The sequence below is a fragment of the Bactrocera neohumeralis genome, chromosome 3 (genome assembly GCF_024586455.1).
Source record: "Bactrocera neohumeralis isolate Rockhampton chromosome 3, APGP_CSIRO_Bneo_wtdbg2-racon-allhic-juicebox.fasta_v2, whole genome shotgun sequence".
NCBI lineage: Eukaryota > Metazoa > Arthropoda > Insecta > Diptera > Tephritidae > Bactrocera > Bactrocera neohumeralis.
In genome coordinates, this window is record NC_065920.1 from 14,936,724 (window position 1) to 14,948,802 (window position 12,079).

The 12,079-nt window shown below is 39.3% G+C and overlaps 1 protein-coding gene and 2 non-coding genes across 4 annotated transcripts in view; 2 read left to right on the forward strand and 1 right to left on the reverse strand.

Moving 5' to 3' along the window:
* Positions 1 to 12,079, reverse strand: part of LOC126753105 (ras-GEF domain-containing family member 1B) — a 244,149-nt gene that overhangs the window by 185,741 nt on the left and 46,329 nt on the right. The gene's annotated exons all lie outside the window — the stretch shown is intronic.
* On the forward strand, positions 8,077 to 8,150 carry Trnar-ucu (transfer RNA arginine (anticodon UCU)). Its single transcript has one exon. It is a non-coding gene; the product is annotated as a tRNA-Arg (tRNA).
* On the forward strand, positions 11,610 to 11,682 carry Trnar-ucu (transfer RNA arginine (anticodon UCU)). Its single transcript has one exon. It is a non-coding gene; the product is annotated as a tRNA-Arg (tRNA).

A 12,079-nucleotide genomic window follows, 5' to 3' on the forward strand; every position in this document is an offset into this window, starting at 1 on the left:
GAAATGGCTTATCCAGCACGCTTATCTAATGCAAATGACACAAGCACTTGCATAACAGTACATAGCAACGGTCATGTTGGCCTACATGCTCAGTCGGAGAGTGCTTAGCGCATGATGAATGCCAATTGTAGGATAGCAAAGCGAGCGCTTAGTCGCTGTACGCCGTTGAGCTGCTTCAATGGCCGCGCACTCTGTTTCTGGGTCAGTATTTGTTTGAGCAAATTTTATTGTCAGCCTTGTCGCATGTGTGTGTGTGTGTGTGTGTGGTACAAATGGAAGCAAAGTTGCAAGCTATCGCCCACCTACAGGCAGGCACATATATACATATATGGATGTATGGTTGTGTGTGGATGCGTGTGTAAGGACGAACTTCTCTGCCAGCATAGCTGAATTTCAGTGCTTTTAAAATTGTCGTGTGCCAATTTCACTTGTTTATTTTTTGACATTTATTTGTGCTTGTTGTTGTGGCTGGCGCACTAAATGCATTTTTAATGGTTTGTGCAACGCTGATGCGACAGCCAACTAATCAACGTAAAAACTTCTGCTGCCTACGCTGACCCAGTACCATAGGTCGTGTGCACGCATCCACATTTATCTCTAACTTCGTATGTGTGTTAGTGTGTTTTGAAAGTGTGGAAATATTGCAAGAATTAGTGGCACGCGATGTACCTGCTTTCTTTATTCGAAGTGTGCTCTTTTACTCATTTGGCAAATGTTGCTTACGTTTGTGGCATGCAACATCAAGGTGTAATAATAACCACATTCAACGTCGAAATGGATTTCGTGTTAGCGTGCATAAAAATGATCAGATGCGTGCGTAGAATATGAGATTAGTTTTATGAAAAGAATTCTGTGCTTTAATAAAAATGTGTATCCAATTTTTTTAAATATTTTGTATATGTATTGTGAAATTAATTTAAGTTTAAGCTTAGAGAAGTTGCTAGAGTTGAGTTGAGGTGAGTTCAGTTTAGGCACACAATTCTACCGGCTAACCTATCGAAAGTTCAACACGATACGAAGGATAGATCCACTGAGATTGCAATTCACTCGTTAACATTAAATTTAAGGAGAGAGCTCAAGAGCATTAGGAATATACGCCGCACATCTTTCTTGACATAAGCAAAGCACTTAATATTGTTTTCAATGGCGCATTCTCTAATAGCCTGGAAGCAGCCGAGATAACATGGATAAAAGCTTTACTATGAAGGAAGTTTAAATTATTCAGATTACTTCGATCAGGAACTCCTCCCAAACTGTAGGTAGTATTGTGATGAATACCGCTCTAAAAGTCAAGCACCAATGGGCGATATGGATTAATCTCTAGGTGAATACCGGTAAGACGGACATGGTCATATAAACCCGCGAGGATCAGCGATGTAGAGTTAATTGGTACGAATCATACCAAGTACCTGAGAGTAATTTTGGTTAGCAAAGTTACGTGGTGAAAAAAGGCAGTGATGTTGACCTTGTAAGAAGCTGTGGCCAATATTGGGACTATCACCTGCTCCTAAGCATTACTGTTACACAGTGGTAGTCAGCTAATCTTAATTTACTGTGCTTTGAGGTGGTGAACCGCAGTCAGCAAAATCTCTTATAAAAAACCTTTGGAGCAGATACAATCCAACGGCTGCACTTTAAAAGTTACTCAACCTGCCAACAATTGATATTGCTGTGGAAAGCTCAGGAGAGAACTCAGCTGCACGATTGGTAGCGTTAGGTGAACTTTCCACAAGATCATTTCATCATATCTTTACGCCTGTCAAGTCAAGCTAAAAGAAGGTGGAAGAATATATAAAAACACGCGACCTTCCAGCAGAAATCTTAACATCTGGATCTGATGGAGTGAGCGCCGGGATCTGGGATATGGAAATGCCATATAGAGAGTGGCGATAACAGGTAATTAAGGCAATAATCCCACATCTCAATGCGTCAGAGAATGTTCGTGAAAGCAGGGAAGCAGCATATATAGTGACTACCGAATGCGACTGCATATATACTGGGTTCCAGGCTACAAGAAACGAAAAAATTGATGATAATACAAAAAATGTAATCTGTTTGGCTGCCGAATCGGTTCTTGATGTACTCAAGTCGCTAAAAATGGCACACATTAAAAGTACTGAAAGGATTGACTGACGAATCAGAGTGAGATGGAATGAATGCATTTAGTACATGCAGAATCGGCTCAAGAATTTGTATAGGCATAAAAAAAATCCCGCACTGTAGGACGGTTGTTGGATTGGTCTGAAGGCACGACTCACTGACATTGCATGCGAGCCATTAACGATGACAGATGTAGAAAGTGCAGAGGCAGGCATGGAAAAGTTGCTGGAACACCTCCTCTGCATATGTCCGGTCTTATCTTGAATTTGGCTTAGATACCTAGGAACTTCGCAATTCAATAAACTATATTAAGTTTCAGAATTAGTTATCAAGTATCTTAAACTAAGTAAAAATAAATGACATTATATAAGGACGAAAACTTCAGTTCGCATTAATATTGAAATTCCATCAGGCATTGCAAAGGAACCTGCAAGTCTTTGTATGGCATATTTTAGCGGTTCCAAGCTGTTGTGTGCCAAAAGAAGTGGTTAAGTTGGATGTCAATTGATTCGAATTTATAGGTATCCTTCGATTTTAAAACAGAGCGGTGAGCTTTCAACTAGTTGAAGAGTGGTGTGGAGCTTTGGTGTGATTGAAAATAGTATATATCTTCTTTTACTATTACTAGGGATTTAACAGTCATGAGGTGACATCACGGTAAGTAGGCTGTTAGCTCGCTCTATAAAAGAAACGCTGGCACCGTGCCTGGCCAGTGCTTAGCTGACTGTCCCGACTTGAAGTGATGTGATTTAACAGTCATGAGGTGACCTCACGGTAAGATGGCTGTTAGCTGGCTCTATAAAAGAAACGCAGACACCGTGCCTGGCCAGTGCTTAGGTGACTCTCGCGCTTTGAAGTGATGTGATTTAACAGTCATGAGGTGACCTCACGGTAAGATGGCTGTTAGCTCACTCTATAAAAGAAACGCAGACACCGTGCCTGGCCAGTGCTTAGGTGACTCTCGCGCTTTGAAGTGGTGTGATTTAACAGTCATGAGGTGACCTCACGGTAAGCTGGCTGCTAGATGCCTGTTAGCTGGCTCTATAAAAAAAACGCAGGCACCGTGCCAGGCCAGTGCTTAGGTGACTCTCGCGCCTTGAAGTGATGTGATTTAACAGTCATGAGGTGACCTCACGGTAAGATGGCTGTTAGCTCGCTCTATAAAAGAAACGCAGGCACCGTGCCTGGCCAATGCTTAGGTGACTCTCGCGCTTTGAAGTGGTGTGATTTAACAGTCATGAGGTGACCTCACGGTAACATGGCTGTTAGCTGACTCTATAAAAGAAACGCAGGCACCGTGCCTGGCCAGTGCTTAGCTGACTGTCACTGAACTGTTAAGCCCAAAAAAGTACAAACCTGGCGTTGATGGTTAAAAGGTTGGGTGATGTGAAAGGTTCTGATATTTATTTAGACATTAAGGTAGGTTTCGAAATTTTAAAGCTTGTTTTTGACTTTAAACATTATTAACTTTTTATAAAGTGATTTTATTTATTTAAAACCAAAAATCGGAACTATATTTCCGACACTCCTTTATTTTACGAACCCATACCTTATTTGGCTAGGTTTAATGCTTTAAAAAATATAAAAAAATATATAACTGTAGTGCTTATGTTACTTCTTGTCAATTATTCGGAAATCCATTGTGAATAATTCAGTATTTAATTATTCACAAACTAATCTACTATAATCCCCTCGATGCACGCATGCAGACTAAATAATCACTCAAAAATGCATACTCTTGAATATTTATAATTGAGACACTTAAGCATTAAATGATGCAGAAGAAGGGATAACTTAAGTTATGAAAATCTCAGCAAGCCATAAAGTTAAAAGCCAGTCAGCATAAACTCATATTTGCTCTATGAAGCACGCACACACCTCCACATAAATGTCTGATTTGCCACAATCCCTTAACGAAAAGAGACGAATCGATGGGCATGTGTATGTGTGTATGTACTATGTGGGCCATAGTATCCCCCAAGGATGGCATGAAGTCAAGTGAAATAAATCGAAATAGAAAAGCGGCGCTGTTGCACGATTGCGCGCCATGTTTGCGTGGCAAATTAATCATAAATAATCGTTTGCGAATCTCTAAGCCCGGCGTACACACAAGCACAAGGATGACAAGCATGAAATATGTTTGAAAAATAAAATGAAATATATGCCTAAATAAATAGAGGAGAGAAACACAAACAATGTAATGAAATATTGTATAACAGCAAAACGGGCGGTCAGCATATGAAACGAGAACGACAAGGCTGTGACACACGCACTACTGGAAATAAAAATCGCTGAAGAATACAAGAAAATACAGAGAAAATTCAACGTCAAGCAAAAGGTGAGACAGCGGAGACCAGGAGAAGAGAGAAGACTTGAACATATCCAAATATTGATGTGAAGAAATTGAAAAGCAACCGCCTCCAACGTCAGCTCCCTCGATGGGAAAGAGCAGTCTCCCTGTGGCAGACAGCAAAGCAAACGTGTAAACACTTTGACGCAGATGAGTCCACGCGTTGGCAACGAACGCAATGCTATACGAAACAAGGCCTAATCAAAATGGCATAATCATTTGTTTGCTTCGATTTTTTGCCCATTTGTTGTTTGCTGTCATTGGACTGCGAATATTATTGACATAATCATCATTGACATCGAGCAGCAAATATGCGCGCCACTGACCCAAACGGCCGCCAACACTTACACACATTCACATATATATCTGTATGTATGACAACTCGACGCTTGGGGATATGAGCGAAAACGGCATGTGTATGAAACGACCGCACATTTGGCTGGCGGCAAATAACAAGAACCAATAACAAAAAATAAAAGCTGAAAATACACAAAGCTCTATTTATATATTTACATGCCTGTGTGTGTGCAATCAAAAAGAAAATATTAATACAACTGATTGGAGCGAAAAAAGCCTCATGGCAGTGGCAAGAAGTGTGAAAAGGCGTTCGGCACGTCCAGGGAACCGGGCGTAGGAAGGGGTGTTGTTCCAAGTTGAAAGTAAACGACGACGAAAAAATGAATTTATTGTCTCTGCCAACGGCGAGACCAAAGGAAAACAACGAGACACTTGTGTATGTATGTATGTCTGCTTATATATATCCTTTTGTTTTTTTAATAAATAGTCCATTGAAGCGTGGTGCTGTTGGCGCTTGTGGTGGACAGCAAGCGGACAAATGGTCGCGTCAAAGTAAACATGTGTTGCCGCATGAATTGACAAAATCAAAACACGATCTGAATAAATAAACCAACAAAAATAATCGTGTGTATATTTGGCGCTCATAATAAAACACGTGTGCGGCAGTGGTGCAGCGGTGGACATGTTGGCGTTGACTAAATGTGTAAAATCAAGGACATTTGTGGTGTGTGTAATCTGAGTGTGGTGTCTTTAAATAAAATTTTTGTTTGAACTATGGAACCAAATCAGAAATGGTGGTAACAGAAATTAGATCAGCATAAATATGGCTTCATAATGTCCAGGAGCAGTGCTTTTTGTCAGTTGTTGTTATAATGTACCAAGTGTACCTGTATTAAGTGAGCGTCACCGGCCTTACAGTCATTGAACAACATTATATTTTTTCATTTATGATAAGTGCTGCAAAATCGCATCGAGTGCTTGTCGAGTTATCTAGTGCCTGTTAGGGTGGTAAGATACATATACTTTGTCATCGAGGTCATCCAGTAGGACCAGGAAACGTGCTGTTTCGACAATTCTCTCGGCAATTCGAGCTCTTCGTCTGCAATGAGTGCTGGTTTGATTCCTAGTATGCCATTTTCTGGGAGAAAGTCGGTGATGGTGTTTATGGTTCCACTGTGAATGACGATCAGTGCATGTCTGAAGTTAGTTGTGGTGGAAGTTTGAACGGCGTATTGTCGTATGTCGTCGACGCAGTTGAGGAAGGACCACTTACTGCGCCTGGGAGGCGGTTACGCTTCAAGCAAGTGACTGTAGGGATGATTTCTACAAGGAAACTCCAGCCCTCCAGCAGAAACTGTTTGGAGAGGAGTTCATTATGCTTCTTAACTAGGCCTATATGGGTCTCACTGTGCAGATATTCGACAGGACACGTAAGGGGCATCATGTTATAGTCCGGAGTGCGGTATTCTGATATGTCTGAAGCTTCCTCGTCTGGGTTTCACTGCATCCAGGCGACCATATTGTTTTGAATCAATGTTCCTTTGTCTTTTTCCTACGTGCTGCTGGCAATCGACTTGAGGATTTTGTTGCGGTTCAGTACTTTGATAATAATGGCGATCGTGTGAGGAGTGAAGGAGCACAGCAGTCGAGTGTCACCCCTAAAATCTTAAGTTTATTCACAGTGTAAATTTCAACGCCGTCGATTGCAAAAATAAAGTCAGGTAAGTGTTATGTTTGATCACACATTATCAGTAGCAATATGCAAACGTTTGCTTCAATGGTTCAGAGATTATTATTTTGTTATGAGAAATGAAGTATGTTGAAGGCCAACAAAAAAGTTTCAAGACGCCGAACTGCAAGCAAACTTGGGTGAAGATGATACATTGAGTCAAAAGCAAATGGTAGTCATGTTAAATGTTGCACAACAAACAACTGTTGAGGGAAAGATCCAAAAGTTTGGAAAATGGATGCAACAAGAATTAAATGAAAGGCAAATAGTAAATCGAAAAATTCTTCTGAAATTTTACTTTAAAGACACAGAAGAAAATCAGTTTTACATTGAATAGTCTCTGGCGATGAAAAATGGATTTATTTTAAGGATCTTAAAAGGAGAAAATACTGGGTTAATCCAGGACAACCATCAACAGCGACAAACAGAACGATTGGGATCAGAGGGCAATGCTCTATGTTTAGTAAGAACAGAAGGGTATAGCATATCATAAGCTTCTAAAGCCTGATGAAACTGTTAATACTAATCGACACAGACAACAAGTGATCAATTTGAATCATGCATTGATAGAAAAATGACCAGACTGGGGCAGAAGACATGGCAAAGTAATTCTTTTACTCGACAAGGCACTGGCACATCGGTTCAGGATTAAATCAAGGTACTTGGCTGGGAACTGATACTCCACCCGCCGTATTCACAAGACTTGGCGCCTTCCGATTATCCTCCGATCGATTGGGCACACATTGGCTGAGCAACGCTTCAATTTCTAAGCAGAAGTCGAAAATTGAGTATGTGATTGGTTTGCTCTAACAGACGAACATTTATATTGCTTTGGTATCCACAAATTTTCAGAAAGGTGGTCAAAATGTGTAAAATGCAATGGTCCATACTTTGAATACATTTTTTTACTTTCCTATTCAAAACTAGTATTTCATTTTCACAAAAAAAAACACGTTGATTTCATATGTCCACTTGTCTTGAGTGCACAGTCAGCGAACTCTGAAGGAGGTTGCGCTCTGAAGTAATAGATCTATTGTCAACTAAGTACCCATAGTTTCTGAGTCTGTAGTAAGGTGTTCAGGTCGGAGTATGAATGAAGATTTCATTAATTTTATGCTGAAATACAGTCGCAGTTTAAATGAAATCCTCCAAAGGTATGCTATAATGATGCCACTTTTGCAAAATAAACAGAATCATTACTACTGAACCATTCGGTTGTGCTCAGAACAAGGTTAAATGTTAATTCGAATCCGAAATATTAGTTTTTACTTACAATTTGAAAATGCTTTAAAAATGTGATATTTGAGAAGAAATAACAGAGTGAACAAAAAGAGAGCATTGGTGCTTGTTTCAACGTGTTTACACAGCCGGTTTCAGGCTGGGCACACAGTGGAACGTTGTGCAAGATAGTGATGATGCCACATGTGTTATTTGCTTTACCGCATACGGTGCGTATGTCTTTACAGATCTGACACACAAGTGTGTCAATTTGCCGTCTTCAGCTGGTTCTAGGTTGAACTTGGCTTCAAAGTAAGGGCGTGTTTCTTGAGTTAAGAAGAAGATCACTATGCATTTTACATACAAAAAGATATAACTAACTGGCCCTTTGGTGCAGTGGATAGCACATTGGACTTCTAATCCAAAGGTCGCGGGTTCGATCCCCGCAAGGGCTCAGATTGTGTTTAGAAACACCAATTTTTTGCACGTTTCTTCAGCAATGACTTATGAGTTGAAAGGCGTTTAGGAATAAACGACAACTTTCAAAACGGTATCATTGCGTTTTCATAATACAAGTAGATTGGTAAGAAGGACTTGGTACAAGTAGTATGCAAAATTTGAGATCTTTGATATATTTTTACCATTATAGCTTCTATGTGAACCACAAAAATATATACATAAGTAATTTCATTTTAAGCAAATCTGATCCAAGTTTATCTTAACTAGAACTCAACTATACTTATATGTACCTCTTCCATTTCTTAAAAATATTGTAGTTTTTTTCAAAAAACTTCGCGTTGTACTTTCCTGCTTGGTATTTTTAAAGTCATTACATCTTTTTAGTCATAAAACCCTCTAACTTGATAAGTAATTCTATGGTCGTTGCCACTTGTCAAAGTCAAGTGTGTGTGACCGATGCTAATCTCAGTTGGTCAATGATATGCGGGGCGGCACTTAGTAGCAAGACTAGCCAACCCACAAGTATACGTAGAGCAAGACTCTTAACCCCCTGCTCCATTTATAAGAAATAAAAAACTTTTGACGAACCTAAAATCGAAGGACGAACTGAGTTTCCCAACAAAATGTGAAAGTGGAAATTGTCAAGTCAGTTACTATGTTGGCACATCAAAATATTCAATATTGATAACAATCAACGGCGTGCATAAGAAAGCGTTGGAAAGCACAGCATGTAGCCACAGTGTCTGTGGGCGGCTACTTCCTGCACGTAAAACCGAGGGCGCGGCGAGCGCCAACAGACGGTTGCTCAAGCGTGAGCAGTGCTAAAGCGACACTACGACATGCATGGACACGAGTGGGTATGGTTGGAATGGTTGAGACGATAAACCGCTTTGATTGCCAATATATTTGAATTGAGAATCAGTTACTAAGAAATCATGACGCTACCAAACATTTTCTGCTGATTATTGGCATATTCGAAATTCAATTTGCAAAATTTCATATGAGTGCGAGTCGTACTCACTTAACGCATATGTTTCGGGGGCATAATATGATTGTGTACGACAAATAATATGGTAATTCTTGATTTTTGTGTTGTATACAGTGCTGTGTTGGCACAGAAATATGGAAATATGTTGTAAACTCGTTTAAGTGCTTCATAAATTCGCTTGAGTGTCCATCCTTCCATTATACTCAGTCATTTCATTCTTTGTAAACATTGATGTGCTTGAGAGCGTGGCTGTGAGTACATTAAATTGCTACTCTAGTCATACTTTAAGTTCGATTTGATTTGCATTGTTCAAATGTTGGGTTGAGTGAGAAGCGCAGGAAGCCGAGGAATTTTGTCTGTACTTCTGCTCTTCTTTGCTTGCCAAATTTATGCGCCGCTGAGGCTCTAACAAATTTCATCATTTGCTTTCATATTTGTGGTTGAACATTTATTTTGTGTAGTACATATGATAGTATTATAAAGAAATTGGTCGAAATTTATGCTATTCTTATTCAAATAGCATTTGAAGAAGGCATATTCTTGCAGTGGTTGCGAATTTAGGCTGTTTTTCAAATGAAAAAAAATTTTCGAGAATACGAATACTTATAATATCAAGGTCACAATACCTGTTCATACTTAGTAAAATATTCTTTAAGAAAAGAATTGCTCTAGCATGCTTGTTATATAGCCGGAAGTTCGTAGTACAATCTCCCAAAGGTATGCTATAATGACGTCACTTTAGCAAAATAATAAAAGGACTGTGCAGTTGTGCTTAGCTGTAGCTTAAAAGGGCGGACTTCATCATAGTATTTTTGTAAATTGAAACCGAAAGAATTGTATTTTATTATAATATTATTATAATTTTATAATTTTATTTTATAATGAATGGAATAATATAATATGAAGTATTGGAGCTGTTTCAACTTATTTAGACAGCCGGTTTTAGGCTATGTATACAGTGGAGCGAAGAGCGGAGCAAAGATGCTGCCATAATCACACATTCCATTTTTTGTAAAATATTTTTTTAGAAAAGAATTCTCTCTGCAAAGAAAGAAGCACCGCATACGAATTTTCGGTCATACATATGTTAGATGAGATGATATCACAAGAATGTTAGAGCCTAACTATTTGAACAACTGTTATAGTTCGTTCGTTTCGCTTTTCTCTAACGATGGTTATGCAACATACATATATTTCTATGTTCCTAACAAAAAGTGAGCATATAACGGGTGATTCGGTTGGACGTATTTTTTTTTAATATTGTGTTTTTGACAAATCACGCTTGGCTCGTGTCAAGCTGTCATGTTATTTTTGTTCAGTATTGTATCTCATTACTTGTGGTCAACATAATAGGCCAACTGAGTGTACCATTCGCAACACCATCACCCATTTGGAGATCCAACTATGTGAATATTGGATAATATTCGACCGAACAGACCAAGTACAGCACGCAGTGAAGCAGCCGTAGGTATACACGAAGACCGTGGAGAGTCGATACGGCGCCGTTTGCAGTAACTGGCTCGCGTACTGACGTATGGAACGTGTTGACGCATATTACGTCAAGATCTTAAATTGAAAGCATACAAAATACAAGAACTAAATCTGCTCGACCTTCCAAGCGACAACGCTTAACTATATGAGCTCTTGGAAAGTTCTAAGAAGATCGGACGTTTTCGAGCCTAATTTTGTTCAGCGATGAAGCTCATATCTGGCATGTATGTAAACAAGCAAAATTGCCGCATTTGGGACAAAGAGCAATCGGAAGGGATTCAAGAGCTGTCTTTTGATCAAAAACAAAAAAACAAAAAAGAATCAACGGTTTGGTGTGATTTGAAGGCCAAGCAAAATTGCCTCATTTCCGACAAAGAGCAACCGGAAGGGATTCAAGAGCTGTCTTTCCATCAAAAAAAAAAAAAAAATCAGCGGTTTGATGTGATTTGAGGGCCAGTAGAATCTTCGGTCCATATTTCTTCAAAAAGGATGCTAGTGAGAACGTGACCATCAATGGCGATCGTAATCGCGCCATGATAACCAAATATTTGATGTCTGAGATTGACGCTCGTGATCTCGCCGACATTTGTGATCAACAAAACGGCGCCACTTCCCCCAAACCGCATCAATCTTCCAAAAATAAATGCCAGATAATGTTCTTTCGAATGATAATAAAGATTCCCCATTAAATTTACGGTTTCTGTGTTTTGTCTTTAAAAAAGTAGGAAACCTCGAAATGGATCTTCCATTGCAACATCAATTAATGTGGTATGCTCCTAATTATAAGTGAGCATATAATTTAAACTGCTTAATAATAATTCAAGGGATGTTCCCATATGTCTGGAATCTATACCACATTTTGTTAGACAAGTTTTTTACTTAATTATTTAAACAGTTGTAAATTGTGTATAAAGTCGGTGTTTAAAATTAACGAATTTTCAAAAATTTGTTACGATCATCATTGTTACATATACAGCGGCCCTTTGGTGCAGTGGATAGCACATTGGACTTCTAATCCAAAGGTCGCGGGTTCGATCCCCGCAAGGGCTCTGCTAAAGGCTTTCATTTTTTAACTGATCGCGCAAATAAACCTGGAGTGGTTCAGGTATATGACCTATTTGCTTTGCTACAGAATCTGAATTTTTTTGGTTGAGGAAACTCGCTACCAAAATTGCAGTTTGAGTTTTTAAGAGTTGTTTTCTATAATGCTGAGATAAATTCCCGTGCCCAATCCCTATCGCTGGACATATAATCTATACACTGTAGTTCTTCAGTCACTGCGATTCTTCAAGTGAAAAAATGCTTCCTAGAAACTGAGCAGACGAAATTTTATGGTAGCATTAAATGGCATTGCTGGGTCCAAATGGCAGTTCAAAATTGTGGCGGCTTTGCGAAAACCCCATAAGGGTTCAACTACCCTGACATCACTCTCTTTTGCTCAAGTTGA